The sequence below is a fragment of the Notamacropus eugenii genome, chromosome 4 (assembly GCF_028372415.1).
Source record: "Notamacropus eugenii isolate mMacEug1 chromosome 4, mMacEug1.pri_v2, whole genome shotgun sequence".
NCBI classification, from domain to species: Eukaryota; Metazoa; Chordata; class Mammalia; order Diprotodontia; family Macropodidae; genus Notamacropus; species Notamacropus eugenii.
Window position 1 is genome coordinate 431,576,983 of NC_092875.1, and position 20,938 is coordinate 431,597,920.

The following is a 20,938-nucleotide window of genomic DNA, read 5'->3' on the forward strand; positions in this document are numbered from 1 at the left end:
CTAAGTGCTCTCTTACTCTCTCCTTAACTTCCCTTGGGCATCAACTCCATTAGCACCACATCTTTTCCTTATCAGAAAAATGAGAAACAAAAACAGAGTTGAACCTTGCTGCCTTTGAGATCTCCACTATGTATTTATAACTGTTCCTTTCACCTTGAAAAGAGTTCTTATCCCTGTTTTTCCCTCTTTCCCCTAATATAGCTAAAGACAAAAACAAATATAAAAAAATTCTTGTTGTTGTTGTCTTTAGATCTACCAGTCCGCCCGAGCTGATTCTGAGCTTAATTGTTCCCATTATTATTTGTGTTCAGACCAAGCAACACTTTAGGGTTCACTCTCCATGACTTGGCTTGGTTTCATTCTATACATGGCTTTTTTAAATGTAAGTTTTTTAATGAGTTCTTTGTGTACCAACATAAGCATCTCTAGACAACTCATCAGAATTATTTCCCTTTGTGCCTTCAGAATTTCACCTCTGTAGCTTCCCTTATTTTTTGGACTGATTACCCCTGCAGAATTTTAGTTCATGGTATCTATTCTTTGAATTCTTTTGAAAGCTGTTCCAGAAATCCAGATTCCAATCTGAAATACCATCTTATTTGGGAAATCATACAATGTCTAATACCAAATTGCTTCCCTGGCATAAAAATCTATCTGACCAAACAACACAAAAGTTCTCCTGGTGATGCTACGTCCTGGAAACAAGATTATAAATCTTGGGACATCAATCTCTGAAGAATTAAAGTTGCAGGTTACTCAAAGGGTAATAGAAGGAGGTATATATGGTATGCATAAGTAGGACACAGCATGTTTACAATGATAACCAGTGGGCAAGAAGCAATGTACATGATAGTATTCAAGAAATGTATGCTCAACAGAACCAGGAGAACATTATATGCAGTAATAGCCTCAGTATGCAAGGACTGTTCCTGATAGACTAAGCCCTTCACAGCAATGCAAGGACCTAAAACATCCCCAAAGGACTCTTGAGGCAAAATGCTACCCACATCCAGAGAAAGAACTATGGAATCAGAATGCAGAATGAAGCAGAATATTTTCTCTTCTATTATGTTTTTTTTGTTTGTTTGGTTGGTTTTTCTCATGGTTTCTCCCATTCATTTTAATTCTTCTATGCAACATGACTAATATGAAAATGTGTTTAATAAGAATGTATGTATAGAGCCCATAAAAGACTGCATGCTGTCTTGGGTAGGGAAAGAAGAGGGGGGGGAAGAAATTTAAGACTTATGCAAGTGATTGGTGAAAACTGAAAACAAATAAACTAATTAAATTAAAAAAAAAGAAATGTATGCTCAAAAAAAAAGGGGGGGACCAGTCATGTAGAATAATATGAGCTGTGATAGATGAACAAGTCATGTGCTATTCTGGTACCCAAGAAATGTAAAAAGAAACAGACTAAGGCCTCAAGCATGTTGACTACATCTTGTGTGGAGATCTATGGGAGAACCTAGATAATGATCATACATGATAAGAAGGTACGGATGTATAGCAATTTGTGCCAATGGAAGAAATACCCACATTGATGAGATCACAAGCCTATACAAGTGTTCAAGAGTTAGAGGTAAGGAACTTGGGAGGCAGCTCTCTTTTTTACCCCACTTCATTTATCCTCCCCTTGTACTTTGTGTATATGATGTATATTCCTATATGTGTTACATGGTTGTCTCCATTAGAATGTAAGATCCTCAAAGGCAAGGACTGTTTTTTCCTTTTCTTTTTGTTCCTAACATTTAACACAGTGTCCAACACATATCTAGGGTTTAATAAATGCTTGTTACTTGTCTGATCCCTAGAACGAGGGTTGACAACTCTTGTCCCACTTTGAGCCCTACCCCTTTACTGATGGGTGGGCAGTGACTTAAGCAAGGCACTATATAGGTGAAGGAAGTGAATCCCAGCAAATTGATGCTGAAAGCACTTTGAGGCTTTTTTACCTTTTTTGTTGTTCAGTCCTATCAGACTCTTCATGACCCCATTTTGGGGTTTTCTTGGCAAAGATACTGGAGTAGTTTGCCATTTCCTTCTCTAGCTCATTTTACAGATGAGGAAACTAAGGCAAACAGGGTTAAGTGACTTGCCCAGGGTCAAACAGCTAGTAAGTATCTGAGGTAGGATTTGAACTCAGGAAGATGAGTCTTGCTAATTCCAAGTTCAGTGCTCTATCCAGTAAGCTACCAAACTGCCCATTATCAGCCTCTAATTCCTCCCACCATCTCCATGCAAAGAATAGTATTGTCCCTCTTTTTTTACAAACATGCCCTGTTAGGCTTCCTTTTTGTGTTTATACTGGGTCCCTACTATTCTCCTTTCAAGGCTGCCCATGATGCTGTTATCCAATTTTACCAAGTTAAAAATAGTGGGGAGCAGGAAAGAGGAGGGGCACAAAAAGTGATGATGTGCTCATCCACTTTGGCAGGACCTCCCTCTTTACCCCCAACCCTACCAATTATCTTTGGCCCTAAATCTCCCTAGAGATGGTCTTGGGTAGGATTGTTTTGCTAGCTGCCCAATCAGCCAAATCATGACCATCTTCTTTGGAATTAATTGTTATTTTCCTTGTATTGGAAAATAACAGGGTGCTCACACGAAGGGCTCTATTACACAAGAGGTCACAGAAATACACATATTCTTTGTAATTGCTTCAGAGGGCCAAGGCTGGTAATAGAATGAGATGTTATTGATTTTCCAGTTTGGGCCAATTAGTGTGCTTTATTATTAGATATATCAAGGATCCATACACTGAAAATATCCTCATGTTTCACCCTTTCTCCTTCCCCCTGCCTGCCTCTCCCCCTCTCCTGGCTTTTCTCAAGTCACTTAGCTAGGATGCCCTTAAATGTAACTGTTTCTCAGCCCTGGGAGCCTGTCCCTTCCTGACTGCTCTCATGACTGCATATATGCCCAAGGGCATTCTTTTCATGCAGGACTCTGTCATGAAGCTATATTTGTGACTTATAAGTCATAGTAAATGAATGTTTCACTAACATGTGTCTGGTGTCTTTGGAGTTGGGTGCATCTCTAATAAGGATGGAAGGAAAATCATGACATCATGCCAATAGCATAAGAGCTTGGCTGGATCTCACCCTGGATGGATGGGAAGCTTTTCTGAATATTCCACTCCCTCCCTGCTATACCCACACCTCCCTAGAGATGCTTCTGATCATCCCTGTAATTAGAGCCAAAGATTCAGTAGGATTATTATTTAAAATGAATGCCAGAAGAAGTAATTATTTTCTAATTATAAAGTGTTCTCTTTTCTAAATATATAGATGGTTATGTGTATGCTTGCATGTGCCACACCAGCCAGGAGAGAGTATGCTGACAAATGGATTTTGTCTCTCTGGCTCTGTTCCAAAGGATCTGCGTAGCCCCAAAGCAGAAGGGTGACTCAATTGAAGTCATTTTGGGGTGGACAGATGCCACTTGGATTGGAATGTTTTAAGAAAAAAACAAACAAACAAAACAAGAGACACTGTTTTGATTTTGCATTACAGCCAAAGGGGGCATCTCTCAGCTCTCTCTTCCACACATCTAGGATCCTTTGAGAAGCTCCAGAACAGCTTGAAGGCAAGGTTGAGGTCAATTATTTAGTGAAGCGAGTCACAAATTTTATTGACTAATTTCCTGTGTTGCTGACAGACATTTATAAGCATGGTTGAAAACATTTTAAAATTTTACTTTTCAAGAAGAAAACAAAATGGTCCCAAATAAAATTTCTAATTAGTTCCTAAGCCTAAAACTCCATGCCAGCTTCCATTTTAGGTCCTGGAGAGTCAAAGCTGCAGCAAGCTTTTGGTGATGTCTCTATGGCTCTCACTAGTTTGTGGCTTGTGGGGTCACAGCAGAAAGAGGCTCACAGTGGACTGGGCACAGTACTTACCTTGTTTTACCCATTTTCACCAAGCTTTCCTTAATTTCCTCTACTTCCCATCCAGGAGTTCTGTGATTCCAGCCCTCTTTGACCTTTCTTTCTCTTTCCTGCTTTCTTTCCTTCTCTTTCTTTTCCCTTTCTCCCCTTTCTTTTTGCTTTCTTCCTTTCCTCCTTAGCCTTTCTAAACTATCTCCCCCCCCAATTCCAAGCACATTTGAATCCTTTTCTAATTTCTTCCATATAGCCACCCCTCTACATACTGCTGTTCAACTTTCATTCTTCTCTTTTGTCTAGGATATACATGATAGAGTTGCTTCCATTTTCTTCCATTGGCCCTTTCATTAATTCTTCTCAGTTTTCCTAAATCATTTCCAGGAAGGCCCCCAATGAATACCTCTTAGCTAGGCCATTTACTGATTTCTTTCTTCTTGCTCATACATTCTGAATAGCAAGACATAGAAAGAAACAAAACAGAACTGAAGAGTAGCGCGAGGGCTGAGTGGGAAGCTTTAACATGAGAACATAAAAATTGCCACATTAGATTAGATCTATTGTTAATTGAGTTCTGTCTTTAGTCTCTGACAATGGAATAAAGGACAGTTTTGTACAAAGGTGTGGTGCTATAACTTGCAGTAATTTCTAAATGGCTAGAGATACATTCAAAAGATCACTACCTTCCTTTGTGTCAAGAACTTATACAAACTCTCCTTAAATATTTTTATCTACTCAGTCTATAGGGAAATTTTATATATGTATGTATATAGAGATATATATGTGTGTATACACATGTGTATATGTGTATTACATATATGTATGTATGTGTATATATATTCATATATATGTTGGAGGTAGTCATTTCCACTATTTAACTACCTCCTATTTAAAGTAATAAATTGTAAAACCTCATTTAATTAGGGATAAGAACTAGAACTGGAACTTCATGCAAGGGTAGGGAATCTATAAGTTTATTAGTAAGGTAACCTACCAATGCAAGTCCTCACCTTCTCTGCAAGTTATTGGCTTAGTGAGCTGCCACTCAGAGGCGAAGTGACTTCCCTAGGGTCTCATAAATATATGTCAGAGGTGGACCTTGAACCCAAGTCTGCTTGACTCCAACTTAAGCCAGCTATCTAACTCAGTACTCTGCCTCTCCCATAAACCTTAAAGACCTAAATAAATGTGAACTGTAATGATTTCATCATTCTCATTTTTATTATTACTGAAGCAGACTCATGTATCTGTTTTTGGACTTTTCAGTGGTTTCCATCTGACAGAAGTTATCTTGGTCTCAGCCCTTCTGGTAGAAACAAGCAGTTGATGAAGCCAAGCTTCAATCAATTGTGGTTCCTGGCATAATAGTATCACCCTTTTCTCCAGGGCACTCAAGGAGTTGGTGTTAGTGGGTGTCCACTGCTAGTGATTGAGTTCAGAAGATAACAGAGAATGAGGGAATCTTGGAGAACTTCTGACTGATAACTGGGTTGTCTTATGTCCCTACGGCTTCTCCTGATACATTCACACTCTGTGGTTTGCTCTTGCATAAACTGATCTGTCTTGTTAATTGTCTTCTTGTATCAATGAGGTCAATATTGCTATTCCTGGGCTACAGCTAAAGGGAAGGAAATCAGCCAAATCAAGGCCCAGATGAACAGAAGGGACACTTCTAAGTGAATTGTCAGTCAATTTAAGCTAAACTTCTACTATGTGGGAAACACAGGGTTATATGCTGGGATACAAAGAGTAGCAAAAGACAGCCCTGGCCCTTAAGGAGGTCACGATTTGATAAGGAGACGATGTTTAAACAACTATGTGTAAACAAGCTATATAGGTGATAAGTTGGAAATAGTCAACAAAGGGAAGGCATTAAAAATAAGGGGCAATGGAAAAGGTCAGGTTTTTGGGGTTTTTTTGCGTTTTGTAGGAGGGATTTAAGCTAGAATCTGAAAGAATGCAGGAGGTACAGATGGAAGAATAATTGCCTACCTTTTTCTGTCTGCCAGTGACAACCTTCATTCTTTGACAAGTGGTGCCAGGCTAAAAATGGAAAGCCAAAAGGTAATACAAACTAAACCTCCCCACCCCCCCTTCCCTTTAAGTAAATTCTTTTTATATTTTGGAGTATATTTCAATCTAACAAGGTTATTGTTCAAAAGTCCAATCAATCAAAAGAGTACAAATCTGATTGAATCATATTTTCAAGATATTAAAGCAGAAATTCACTCTTTGAAGGAATCAGATTGAAAATGTGTCTGTCTGTAAGAGGAAGATTCACCTCATCTTCCTTGTAAACCAAGATTTTCAGGTTTTAAGATTTGGGGTATGCTTTGTATTAAATTGTTTTGAATTGATCAACTAATAAACATTTATTAAGTATTTACCTTGTTCCAGGCACTATGCTAAGTGCTGGGAATACAGAGACAAGAAAGAAATAGCCTCTGCCCTCAGTGAAACTATATACAGTTAGAAGCATAGACAAAAAGATAGTTGGTAGAGGGGATGAGGAGAAAGAAAACAATAGCCTTCTGAAGGAAACTATGCATTCCAAGGGATTTAGGTGAGGAGGGCAAGCCTTCCAGGCTTGTGGAGGGTGGGGAGGTTGTTGTATTCGTCCTTCACTTTTGAAGAGGACCAGGACATCAGAGAAATAATGACATGACTTGTACTTGACCTCACTTTCTCTTCCTGAGCCATCTGGATCCAGTGACCAGACACTCATCAAGATAACTGGAGACCGCCCAGGATACAATGGGAGACCTTGGCCTTTTAGGCTAAGGCCTTTTCAGGTACTCATTTAAAGTGAGGTAATGCCCATTCAATGAAAAGTCCTCTTTAAAAAGGAGTCAGGGGATGGCCCTTTTGATAGGAAAGAAAATAGTTAAAGATAAATCATGCTGGGAGGGGCAGGAGCCTCAAGGTTGTTGTTTTGAAGACCAACTGTTACTATTAACATTCACTCTAAGCCAGGAGGGAGTTAGTGTAAAGACCTGAGATAGAGCATTGGGTAGGAAAAAGAGAAAGTAGTCGGTAAGGCGGGACAGTAGAGTACATTTTGGGGAAGAATGTGTAAGAAGGCTGGAGAGGTAGAAAGGGTTCAGATTTGAAGGGCTTTAAATGACAGACAGAGGAGTTTATATTTGATCCTGCCAGCAACAGGGAGCCATTGGAGTTTATTGAGTAAGAGAGCAACATGGTCAGATATAAGTTTTAGAAAAATCTCTAGCGTACTGTGTGGAGCACAGATGGGAGTGGAGAGAGATCTGAGGTAGGAAACCAAAGAGAAAGCTGTTGTCACAGGCTAGTATTAACAACCTTGTCAGAAAGGGAGGACAGATCCTGCTGCCCTGCAGGCAGCAGTGACCTGCATGCACATAGACTAACTTTTTTCCTGGGGCAAATAAATATATAATTTGGAGATTCTGTGGGATTTAGAAATGGGGAGCAGTGAAGGGGAAAATATTGAGAGGGAGAAGAGGAGGGGGAGTTCCCTTCCCCGATAGCAATAGAGAAAGGCTGAGAACAGGGTTGTTCTTTTTTTGTTGTTCTTGGCAGCAGGCAAGAACCTAGGGCAGCAGGTGCGATGTAGTTTTTCCTCCCAGGCACATGGGGAAAAGTAGTGAAAGACAGAGTAAGTGGGAAGGTATGGGACCACCTTTTATTATGGATGGTGTGCTTCCAAAAGCAGATGTGTGGAAGCAATGTGATGAACTGACTGACTGTGCTCATCCCTTTTCCTTTGCTCTCCTGTGGCTGGAACTACTTTTAGTTTTCATACACATTTGGGGGCACTGTAAAGCAAGGTTAATCACACCTCATACTTTTTCCCTCTAAACCCACCACCTCAGGAGTGTGCCTGGGGGATCCATAATGAAAGTCAACTCCTTAGTCTTAGCAACTGAAAGATTCTAAGCTGTCATTCAAATGTCTGCTTTTGGGAACTTATAACTAATGAAAATATTTATAAACAATTCATAATATATGCCTCTGATTAGAGAGAAATTCTAACAGTGGGACCAAGCATTAGGGTTCTCAACCTGAACTTTGCATAAAAGCTTCCACCTACCTTCTGTTTTTTATGAGCTTCCCCTATGCCTGGAATGCACTCCTTCCTCATCTCCATCTCTTAGAAATCTTCTCTTCTCTCATGGCACATGGTGGGCACTTATATGTTGAACTGCATTGAAGGGAGATAAGAAGAACATTCATCACTGATCATAATTTTGGTTAGCTACCTCCATAGGAGGAGACATCTAAAAGTTGATTTTCTTGTACTACTGCAATTAAGTAACAATTGGCAGAAAAATGAAAAGTGTGAAAATACATTTAACTTCAGGTGTGGTGAACCTGCAGCCTCGAGGCTATATATGGCCTTCTAGGTCCTTGGGTGCAGTTTTTTAACTGAATCCAAGTTTTACAAAACAACTCTTTTTGTTAAGGGAATTTGTTCTGTGTAATTTGGATTCAGTCAAAGGACCACACTTGAGGACCTAGAGGGCCACATGTGACCTTGAGGCTACAAGTTCGCCACCCCTATAAAGAGGTCATTTTTACCACTAGGCAGCGAAGGTAGCTACTTTGGTGTTAGGTTTGGAAGGGACCTAAAGGATTCTTCCCTATCCACTCACATTTTCCCCACTTACTGTGGTTTTCAGAAAATTCTACCCAGACAGTCAGACTTACAATGGTTCACTGGGTTCCCTGCCCCAGTCATTTTCCTAATAGCCACAGCCAGCCAGTACCCCCTGAATTCCCACCTGAAATGTTAGTTAGGCCTGCTGCAGACCCAGAAAAATAAAAATCCATTGATCAAGAGTTCAATATCAATTCTCCCTTTCTAATTTCTTGTTGTTCAGTCACGTCCAGCTCTTTGTGACCCCTGTGGACCATAGCACACCAATACCATCCAAGGAGCTTTCTTGGCAGATACTGGAATGGTTGGCCATTTCCTTCTCTAGTGAATAAGGCAGATAGAAATTAAATGACTTGTCTACTAAGTGTTTGAGGCCAGATTTGACCTCATGTCATCCTTACTCCAGGCCCAGAGTTCTCTCCACTGAGTCACCTAGTTTTCTCCATTCCTTTTTAATAGTACTGCTTTATGTCCCTGGTTTCAGAAAATGGGCTTTTCCCTGTGTACCTGCCCACTCCTCATCAGATGCTGGATGCCTACTAACTTGGATGTTGGCATCTTGCCAGCTCCCTTATTATCTGGACGCTGTTCTGCCTGCCCACTGAGATGTCTACTTAAAACCTTCCAGCAGATACAGTGTGCTCAAACTGGCTCAGCAGAGTCAACTGCTAAATTTTCAACGTGAGCATTCATACTTCAGTAATAAGCAAAGCTGCCAATCAGGGCTTGGCTTATTGTTTCGTTTGATGTCTAGAATGAAGAAAGTGCTGAAGAACATGCTAATAATGCAGACTGACCTGCAACTGGACAGCAGTTGTTAACCAGTTACCAGCACACCCATACGCAGACCTCCTAGCTGCTGACCACCCATTTATCTCAACTTTGATCCACTGTCATTCCCTACCTGAGTGAGCCTAACCAGTATTTGGTTCCTGGCCATCCCCAGTCTGGTCTATCTTGCTAGCAATGAGACTCCAGCTCTAATAGACCTTCAGGTTAAAAGTACTGCATTTCTACAAATACCTCAAAATGCAAAGATGTTACCTGGGCTGGGGAAGGAAGAAGAAAGTGAAATCAATCCATTCACAACAGATTAGTTTATGAGAGAACAGAAATATATAGGGTGAGATACAAAACAAGTCAGTTTTGGTAAGGAAGTGAGAAACTGCCACAATAATCCCACAGTTTATTTGTGTAATACTTTATACTTAAGATCAGAGAATGGAAGCTGGAAAGTACCTTGGCAATCATCCAGTACACTCCTCTCATTTTTCCAAAAGAAAATGAGGCTCAGAGAATTTAATGACTAGCCTGAAGTAATGCAACCAGCTTATTCTAAGGCAGAACTAAGCACTGAGTTTTCTGAAACAGACACAAAAGAGATAGAATCCCTCCCCTCCCCTCAAGGAATTTACAATCCAATGAGGGAAGAGAATGCACATAAAAGGAAGCTGAAACTTGCGCATGTGATACTTGAGTCCAGAAAGTCAGAAAGCCGGCCCTGGGGGGAATGAAAGTTAGCCAGCTTGGACATTTCCCCAAAATGGAGGCACCAGGAAAAATTCACCAATGGGAAACAGGGGCCAGCATGGTAGAAGATGTTCCAGGGTGAGAGCGTGAGAGACAGCAAAAGTTAAGCTTCCACAATAAGTTATTGTTAGTGGATGAAGTCACTGAGAATAAGTTAGATAATAAGAAGGCTAGCAGACTGCAAGTAGACTCAACCAATCAAAAGATAGACAGTGGCCTTCAGAAAACTACAAAGTTTTTGATGAAGGGACCAAATTTACAGCTTGCTGGAACTAGCCAAGAAAAATGAGCTAGAGTTACCTGGAGAAGGATTTCCTTCAGTGTGCTTACTTAATGGACTTCATACGTATAAGCAGACACACGCTGCATAAAATTATCCCTCCATTTTCTGATCATGGGTCCTATGTTAAAGCATATTTGAGAGGGGGAATCACACGAAGGAGGGTTAAGTAATGGGCATGTAGAGAAGACGGTGATCTAATGGAGAGTGGACCAATCCAGCTCCTGGTGGGAGGATCTGTCTTGAACTAACAGTATATAGCTCATCTCGCTTCTGTATTCAGTGCTCCCTCCTCCTGGGCCTCGTTTTGGTCAAAGTGTTCAATTCCTCTGAACTCTCCTGTAATAAATTTTCCTTGATATCTTATTAGTGCCAAGCGTGTTTCTAACAAGAGAGACCAACATTACAGGCAATAAGTGGAAGAACCAGGCCTCACACTGAGGTGCAAATCATATTTTTTTTCAAAGTATTAATATTTCATTTGATCCCTATACCATGGCATGGGGGTGGGAAGAGAAATAAGACCAAGATTTTCTATTTTAAACTAAGGAAAGAAGTCCAGAGAACTCAAGCTACTTTTTGCAAGCAGTAAGTAGCAGAGCCAGAACCAGAATCCAGACATCACTGAAATGATGAGGTTTAGAGTTGGTAGAGCTGTTTCAGGTGGGAGAGAATTCACTTAGACTTCTACAGCCGTTGGGAGCTTGACTGACTCAAAAGTAGCAGGGGTCTCCTAGTGAGAAAGCTAAGTGAGACCCCAATATTTGGGGGAGTTATGCTTATATGGAGGTTGGAGAATGGTGAAGTAGTTTTAGAGATTTTTATGGAGGTTAAAGATTAAAGACAGGACAGAAGGACATAGGATGAGGAAGACAAAGGGAATTCTTTATGGTTTAAGGTTTTAAGAACTGGGCAGGAGGACACAGGTTAAAAATTAAAGGACAGGGGGAACACGGGATAAGGGCAATTCTTTAGGTACAGGTTCGAGATTAGGGTGAAAAGACTTTAGGAGGTCTTCAGGTTACAGACTAAATTTGGGGCTTTACAAAGTACTAGAAAAGCCACTCTTATCCCTTAAGGCACCATTTGTTTCTTCATGAGCACCACTCAGTGAGGCCAGGTTGGGAGGTAGTGGGGACAGGGGAAGTGAGTGGGAGGCCTAGCCTAGAAATCAGTAACACTATTACAAAAACAGTTTTTCCCAGGGTGCTTATGAGGTATTCAGCCAAATAGCTTCAAATTTATTCCTTTTTTATGCTCTTTTTTTCTTTTGGAAGACTTCTCAATAGAGCTGCCATCGCTCTTCCTCAAATGACTAAAGGTGGTTTTTATTTCTCAGTTAAAAAAAAAAACACCAAAAAACCAACAGTCTAGTTTCAAACATGGAGCATGTGAGTGGGTGAGCTAAAGGTCACACAGCTCCTCCTCAAATCTCAGTTCATCATTTTTTCCCATTCAACAACATCATATACAACACACACAAATTAACCCATCACTATATGAACTCACAGTTCAAAATCTCTGAAATAGAAGGGAACTAAATTGTCTCCCTGTGGAGGGGTGGGGAGCCCCATGGAGCAAGGACACCGGCAGCAGAGTCGTGACCCCTCGGCATAACAAACCTTGACAGGCCTTCAAAATTTTATTAACCAGAATGCAAAGTAATTTATTGTTCTGACCATTCCTTTATATCAGCTTTCACCTCCCATCTTGAAGCCTGACTCTCACCTGAGACCCTTCCTGTGCCCCAAAGGTACTTGTATGGCATGTGTTCATTTTAATTAAAGCAAATTAAAATTAGTCTTGCTTTTCAAATTTTCTTGAGATAACTACATCTCCTCAATTGAGCTGGTTCCTTCTCACACTCTCCATGCCCGTTTCAAGTCTCACTACCATAAAGCAATGTGGGTAGAATGTTAATATTTTTAAAGTGGAACTCTTTAACAGGTAGGTAGAATAAATAAATAAATTTCCACATTAGTCATTTGATCTTTTGGATAAATCTCCTGTTGTAATGTATATGCTGGGGTAAGGGAGAGCTATAAACACATTAAAACATTCTATTCAACTCATGGGGCAGCTAAGTGTCACAGTGTATAGAGAGCTGGGCCTGGAATCAGGAAGACTCCTCTTCCTGAGTTCAAATCCGGTCTCAGATGCTCAATTGCTGTGTAACCCTGAGCAAGTCACTAAACCTTTGCCTTGGTTTCTTCAATTGTAAAATGAGCTGGAGAAGAAAATGGCAAACCACTTCAGTATCTTTGACAAGAAAATCCCAAATGGAGTTACAAAAAGTCAGATGTGACTGAAACGACTAAAGAACAAAAAATTCAGCTCATAGGATCATCTGGCTTGCAAAACCATCACCTTACTGAAGCGTCTCTGTCCAGAGTTACAAATGTAGTGGGGAATTTGAGCTCAGTGTCTGCTGGTGGATACAAAGTTCCCAATATCTGTGAGCCTCTGGAAGCCATGACTATGTGAATATAGCTGAAAAGGCAGCTCTTCCTCCCTATATATCCTCCAGTGGAAGGGGAAGCTGAAATCTCACCAAGAGGTGAGAAACGTCATCCAGCCAGCTGGCCTGGAGTGCACTGCTGCTGCAATCAACATTTGAAATTCTAGCCAGTATAGTGTGAAGGCAGGGGCCAGAGGGTGGGGGAGAGGAGAGGGGTATTGGGAAGAAGATGCAGGACAACCCTGAGCCTCTGGAGAAGAGAGAGCTCCCAGCTGTCTTCATGTGCCCGGAATTACCAATGATGAAATTCTCCTTCACCTCTCCCTCCCCAGGAGAGATAATGTCCATTCCAAAATAAGCTGTTGATTGAAAGTTTTACTTATATTGCTGTTCACCTACTCTTTAAAGGCCAATATTAGGATAAAACTGTAATTGACCCAACACGTTACTGGTTGTTTGATTCGTTTTTGCTAAGACAGAGATGAGAGAGAGAGAGAGAAGCAGAGAGTGAGAGACAGAAAGATAGAAGGGGGGGGGGCGGTGAGAGACAGAGACTCTCAATTACTGAGGTTTTGGAGTCCGCTCAAGATGAATCAAAAGGATCTTACTAATAAATATTATGATGACTCCTCAAAAGCAGAGAAAAAAATAATTCAAACGATTCAAATCTATCATGAATTCTTTGGGCACTAGTGTTAAGGAAAGGGGAAGCTTTCTCTCAAATCTCCCCTGAGACAATAACCTCAGACAGCTTTCTTTCCTACGGTTCCATTTTCACTGCAGGTTCAGGGAAATTCCTGTGCTGGAATTGGACTGGAGCCAAAGATGGAGCCTAGAGACAGAAACACATCTGGAAGGGAGCTGGGAGAGTGACTCCTCTCTCAATGGTGGAAAACAGGTGGAAAATCCAGGTTTCCTTTTGAGTCTACTACTACCAGTCATATCTCTATATTATGATCTAAACCTGATGGTTGTCATCACTTTTCTTGATTTCTCTGTAGCTTCTTCTTCTCTGAGATATTCTCTTCTCCTTCAGCTTCCATGAGACTAATTTTTCCTGGGTCTTTTCCTACCTCTCTGACAACCCTTTCATATCTCCTTTGCTGCATCACTGTCAATTTCCTGCCCTCAAGTGTGAATGTTTTGCAAGGGTCTCTCCTGAGCCCTCTTTTCTACATTCTCTCCCTTGTGATCTCATCTACTCCCATGGGCTCAATGAACAACTCTTTACAGATGACTCCCAAATTTATACCTTCAGCCCTGATTGTGCTCCTGACTTTCAATCTCATATCACCGATTATCCATGGGACATCTCCATTGAGATGTCCCATCTGCATCTCAAACGCAACATGTTTTAAAGGGACCTCATTCTCTTCCCCCACTAAACATGCCCCTCTTTGGCCCTTCCTTATTTCTGTGGAGAGCAGAATATGAAATTGACTGTGTAGTTGGAACTGGGGACATCTTCAAAAAGACGTTTGTTGACCTCAGACATTCTCTTTGATTTATTCTGTTCCACTTCTCTGCTCTTAGTTTGATTCCTTCAGTAAAAACATCTGGTGAGAGACTATGTTCTAAGGGGAGAGTCATTGGGCCTCCTCTGAGGCTGACATGTTGCCTCTTGAAATGGATCCTTGACGAATGCATTTTATTTCTTTATAGGTGATGGTTTAGAAATTTTTGTGAGTTTTTAAGGATCAGAAGAATGAATCTCCAGGAGCATAAAAGTAGGAGTCCGTGAAGGGTTTTGTCATCTACTCAGGAGGAGTTATGTTCAGGACCCATCCCAGTGGTAGCTGAGACAATGATTCATATGGCAATGATATTATATTTGAATGTGAAAGGGGACCAACACAACATAGAAATCGGACTAAGTTTGAGTTTATTCTCCTCAGAGACTGAGGTGGGATAGGGAAAAGTACGTCCCTGGTTTGTTGGAGATAAATGTTTGTCTTTTGTTATTGAGTTATCTTCAAAGTAAATAAAGGTTTGTGAAAGCTAATTGATGTTGTATGGTTAAATGGAATGAGAGCACTAGTCTCTGGCACTTAACAAGCAGAAGGAGAACACAATGGGGGGGGGGGGGCGGGGCTCAGGCTGACAGCATTAGAAATGAGGCATCCACAAACTTGAACTCTTTCATTCTGGTTTCTTGTAGTATTTTTTCTTTAGCCAGGAAGCTCCGGATTTTTGTTAAGACATTCCTGGGAGTTTTTCACTTGGGATTTCTTTTAGGAAGTGACTGGTGGATTCTATTTTCCCTTTGCTCTTTCTCGGGGAGTTTTCTTTTATGATTTCTTGAAATATGAAATACACGTATTTTGTTTGGTTATAGTTTTCAGGAAGTCTGATGCTTATTAAATTTTTTCTCCTTGATCTATCTTGAATATGATTTTTTAAAATAGTAGTTAATACTTGACATATTCTAATTTTTCAGTATTTTGTCTTTGTTCTAATATTTCTTACTGTCTCATGGAGTAATTGAATTGTTTGTTTCATTATACATTTTCAGGGAGTTCTCCAACTTAATAAGGTTTTTCCACCTTCTTGTTTAAGATATTTATTATTCCATTTTTTCTTCAGGAACTCTCATTTTATTTTTATCCCTTGCTTCATTTCTTCCAGCCATTCTTATGGTCCTTGGGGCAACACTATTATTTTCTCAGAGCAACTATTTTCATTTGTTGTGGAATTGTTCTCTCCTTCTGAGTTTACCTACTGAGCTTTTCTTAATCCATAATATTTCTTCATTTTATTTGAGTTTTTTTCTGTTCATTTCTATGTCTAGCCTCAGTTACTGAATTAAGAATTCGCCCTGGGTTTCCTCCCATACACTTGGGTGAGTTGGGGAAGCCCTTGTTTGTTCCTGTCCCCTGTCCCCACTGCAGTCTATAGGCTGATGCTGGTAGAGCTCTGGAGACTTTGACCTCTGCCACTCTTTCTTGAATCTGTCTTTTATGATCCAGTGCTGGTTCTGAACTCAACCATATTTATCTCCTTGCTCTTGAACTCAATCAGGATTTGGCTCCACCCTCTGCTGTAGTTGTTTTTTTCCTTTTTTTTGTTCACTTTTTATTTTAAAATTTCAAAAAGAGTTGTATCAACACATCTGTACAGACCGTGTCCAGGTTAGCCACACTACATGAGAGCTCTCTTTTGGCAAAGTAAAACTATTCAGTAAAACTAACCATATAATGATTACCTCTGAAAGTGAATGTGATATTCCACTCCCTGCCCACCTCTATATGTTTAAGAGTTTTTCTAAAAAAATTGGCAGAAATCTATTTTTTCTTCCTTCCAGTCCCACCTCACTGAAAAGAAAAAAAAAGAAATTCCTTGTAACAAATATTCAGCTAGGTAGTAGAGGGGATAGAGCACTTGGCCTAGAGTCAATAAGATCTGAGTTCAAATCTGATCTCATACACTTGCTTAATGGTTGTGTGACCTTGTTCTGCTGTAGTTCTGATAGGCCCCCAACTGATGTTGGGCCTCCTTGCAAGGACTCTTTGTACACAGTTATATTAACTGAGCTGGCTGTTTTATGTTGCATTGCATCACTTGAAGGCATATAGTACCTGGACCTATTTCTCTGCACGATGACCTCACAGGGACTGGCTCAGTGCCCTTCTGTTGTTCTGACAAATCAGGATCAAGATCCCACTGCCTTCAGACCCTGCGTAAGGGACCTGTTTTTGGTGTCATGATCTCCCGGTATGTCCCTCCTCTGAGTTTCTACTAGTTCTATATCTCATTTACAGGGGGTCAGGCTAGCTTTCAGACCTCTAGCAGGCATCTGATTTCAGTACCTGCAGTTTTCATTAACTTTGTACTGGAGATTAAGCCAGCTTCAGGCCCTGCATGCTTCTCGAATCAGAATTATTTATGCTTCAGGTCCTACTTGCCAAAGTTGGTGCTGCCTTCTGACTACCTTAGTGCAGACTCTCTCAGTGCCGTTAGGCCCTCTTCTTGTACCATCCTGCAGTGAATGGAGAGGCTCACAAAGATTTCTTTTTGGTCTTCTTGATCATTGTTTCATCTGGTGCCCTTTTAGATCTTTGCTGCAGGGGTTAGTCGAAGAATCAGGCTCCTCTACCTTCAAAAGTCTATACGCTGGACTTGTTGTAGCTGCAGAAATTAGAGCCAGGAAGAGCTGGGTCAAAATATTGCCTCTGATCATTTGCAAGCTGTGTGACCACAGGCAAGTCACCTCATTTCTCTGAGTCTCAGTTTCCATTTGTAAAAGGGACAGGATAATAACAGCAGCTCCTGCCCCACGGGGTTATCGTAAGACTCAAATTAGATTATATTTTCGAGGCTTTTAATGCAAATTTAAGGCATCATATAAATGTTTGTCATCATCATCGTTATCTCATTCTTGTCATTTACTGTGGGGTTCAGCTAGAGATGGCCCTAGGACAAGCTGTTATTCTGCTATTTTTTTATATCTAATGATCCATAAACTATTACCCAAATGGACAGAATGACTGTAGTTGAGTCGTAGTATCAGGATGAACTCATTTTCAGCAGGCTGATTGAAAGCATCCACAAATAACAATTCTAATAGCAAAGAGGACAACAGGGATGATGTTGCCATTGCGTCTTTTCAACCATGTCCATCTCTTCATGACCCCGTTTGGGGCTTTCCTGGCAAAGATACTGGAGTGGTTTGTTGTTTCCTTTTCCAGCTCATTTTGCAGATGAGGAAACTGAGGCAAACAGGGCTAAGTCACCCAACTGATAAATGTCTGAGGTCAGATTTGAACTCATGAAGAGGAGTCCAATTCCAGTGCTCTATCTACTGCACCATTAACTGCTCCCAATAGGGATAATAGGAAGCTTATACTGTTGCCACATGATTTTGATCTCTGCTAGGAGTTTATATTTTGAAAGCTTTTCATTGCACATACCTTGGAGTGGATGAGGATCTGACAAGTGACATTTTAAAAACATTGTTCTTCAATTTTTATAATTCTTTGTTTTGTGTGATTGATTGTGGTTAATAATCAGAGTCCAGGATAATGGTAGAGTTCCCATACAGTATGTTCCTTCAGTTCTTCAGGATCTTTTTAGATCTGAATTCGTAGCTAGGGGATTGGGGGTATGTGTGCACAGTTTGAGGCCTGTCAGTTCATGAAGAGTAATAAGCTTTACATGTACAGTTCTAAGGACCAAGTCACGTCTTACTAGGTATTCATTAGGTACTAAATGTTTACAAGCCTGGGAAGGTGTGTTGTAGAATTTCTACCGTTGCCTTGCTTAAGTTACAGTGCTCACTAGGTCTGAGCTCCTTGAGGGAAATCTTTTTGTAATTTCTAGGTCAGTGACCTAGTCGTGAATTTCTACCATAACTCCCCTCCTCCTCTCAATGCTACAAACAAATGTACATGACAGCTGTTTACTCTTTCTATCTTTTACTATTTTTGGTTGGTTGAGTTTAGTGACTGGTTATTATCAAAAAGGCAGGCGAATTCTTCCAGGAAGAACCACTGCATAATTACTGAAGAGGAACGGGAGTATTCTCTGGGACTTCCCATCTCTCTTTGTCTCAGAGGTGGAGAGAGGGCAATCGCAGCGGAGAAATGGAAAAAGTTTTCACACATAGAACTTGGCAGAAAAAGTTACAGACCATGGAGTTTCTCTTTCAGAAAGGAAAAGAAGGTCCCTTCAAAGCTCAAAAAAATTACGGTTTCAAAGTGAACCACCCCAAGCTATACTTTGAAATCGCTTCAGACCACTGCTATTGCCAGGAGCAAAACTGTATCAGAACTCTGTATCTACTCCCCCGCCCCCGCACCACAAGTCCCCATCTGCCCCACCAGAACTGCCAATTCTCAATTTCTGAGATTAATGGAAGAAAACCTTGGCAAGGAGCAAACCCTACCTCCCAGATAATTGACAGAAAATGTAAATCGGACACCAATTCATCACATTCATTAAAATTTACATTTAAAGTGAAGGCACTTAAAAAAAAACCAGGGTTCAGTCTGTTCCTGCTGACTTCTGCTCTGTGTTACTTGAAATAAAAGCAGGCTGCTTATATAGACACTGAGGAAGCCTAACTAACTGAAGATGAGTCTGTTTCAGAGCTATAACTAGGGTGGGGCAATCCACGCTGTGTCCCAGGTCACTAAAATTTATAGGATACTGACAATGCTTGAAGCTCTTAGGCAACATTGAAACAACTGCTTGGAGCAGTTTCAAGTTGTCACCCAGCACTCAGTTAATCTACATTCTGCCCCGTCCCCTCCCTCCCCATACCAGCTGCCCTAAACTTTTCAATAACAGCCTCACGGTATCCTACCTATCATTTCCCCCCTTCCATTTTAACTGGGTTTATTTTATTCTACTTGCCCTAAGCATAAAGTCTATTGTTGTGGCTCTGGTCTGTTTATGTTTGTGTAATTTATAGGAATGTAAGAAAAGAAAAAAAAAGAACCTTCCACAGAAATTAAGAGAAAGACCTTGAGGACAACTGGCTAGAATATTAAGAAAGAAATATCCCTCTAAGTATTGTGTATAACCTAGACATGGAGGGAGCAGGAGCACTTCTCAGGTTCTGTTTTGTGCTTTAAAAAGTTCTGATCAAAAGTTCTGGTACAAATTTAGACAATTAAAGTGGGAAGAGAGGGAGCCATGGCATAATGAATAGTATATTTGCCCATATTCAAAAGGATAAGGGTTCCAATCTTGCTTTTGACACACTTCCTGGCTATGGTCAAGTTGTTTAACTTTTGAGAGCTCCAAGATAACTCTCTAAGAATATAAATCACAGTTGTCAATCTGCATTTGGAGGGAGTTTCTTCAACCAGCAACAGCAATGAAATCAATCTCAGTTCCAGTTAAAAATAAACAAATGGCAGAAAAAAGCACAACTGGATTTATTTAGAGAAACTGACAAATATCAAGGAGATCTGTGAGGAACCAACTTTATAGAAACTATTAGATTGGATGGATTAGAATGTGTGGAATAATAACTAATGCACATCATCTTAATTAATATTTAATTATACAATGACATGGTATCTGCCACAAGAGGAATCAGTGAGCATCAGCAATGTGTGTTCATCCTTCATTGCCAAAGAAGACCATCAGAGAAATGATGACATGATTTGCACTTGACTTTGTTTTGAGTGAGGGAGGGCTGTGCAGGTCACCAGCCTCACTTCTCCTCCAGAGCCATCTGAATCCAGTGACCAGATATTCATCAGGATGACTGGAGATGACCCAGGATGAGGCAATTCGGGTTAAGTGACTTGCCCAAGGTCACACAACTAGTGAGTGTCAAGTGTCTGAGGTGAGATGTGAACTCAGAGGGGCATTCATGGCTTAATTTACACATTTACTCTTTGCATGGACACAAAACCCATAAAAATAACAAATAACAAAATAGCTGCTACGCAGACAAACCTGTAGCTTCTCTTGTACTAGACAACTCCCAAACAATACACAGGCTCCTCCAAACCCAGGAGTTCTAGGGAAGGCACAGGTCAGTTTTCTTACCCTCTACTGTCACTTACTTCTGTGAGTAATCAAAGCAATGTACATAGCAATGCTGTCTAAATATAGACTGAAGCATACTGTTTTTCTTTTTCTTTCTGTCTTCCTTCCTTCTGTCCTTCCTTCCTCTCTTTCAGTCTTCTTGAACAAAACGACTAATATGGAAACGTTTTATATGACTGCACATGCATAACGTATATCAGATTACTTACCATCACAGGAAGAGGAGAGGCAAGGAAGGAAGGAAGGAAGGGGTAAAATTTGGAACTCAAAACTTTTTTTAAATGCTAAAAATTATTTTTTACATGCAATTGGAGGGGGAATAAAATATCATGTTAAAAAATGCATTACAGTACAACCTATTTCTTTCAGAAGTCTGACTCATGCTATACAATGGGGCAATCATTAAGTGAAAACTCAAGATCCTACCTCCTCTTTGTGAAAAGGGATAGGATTAGGACTGGTTGACTCTCAGTCCTGTGTCAGGTCATTGCAGAGGTCTGTGACAGAATCTGGCTATAGATATTCATTACTTTGGAACAGGCAAATTGGATTCAGTAGCAGGCCTTGGCAAGGAAAAGTGAACCATTACCTTTTTCCCCTGGTACTTCTGACCTTCCATTCAAATTTCCAGTGGTCAAAAGGCATTCATTA

At 40.5% G+C, this 20,938-nt stretch overlaps 1 long non-coding RNA gene across 1 annotated transcript in view; it reads right to left on the minus strand.

Annotated features, from left to right (window-relative positions):
• The window catches only part of LOC140501883 (uncharacterized), a 227,347-nt gene that overhangs the window by 153,163 nt on the left and 53,246 nt on the right, over positions 1-20,938 (minus strand). The window contains exons 2-3 of the long non-coding RNA XR_011966402.1: positions 7,953-8,063; positions 5,876-5,926 (exon numbers count right to left, since the gene is read on the minus strand). This is a non-coding gene — a long non-coding RNA (uncharacterized lncRNA). The remainder of the gene's footprint in view (positions 1-5,875; positions 5,927-7,952; positions 8,064-20,938) is intronic.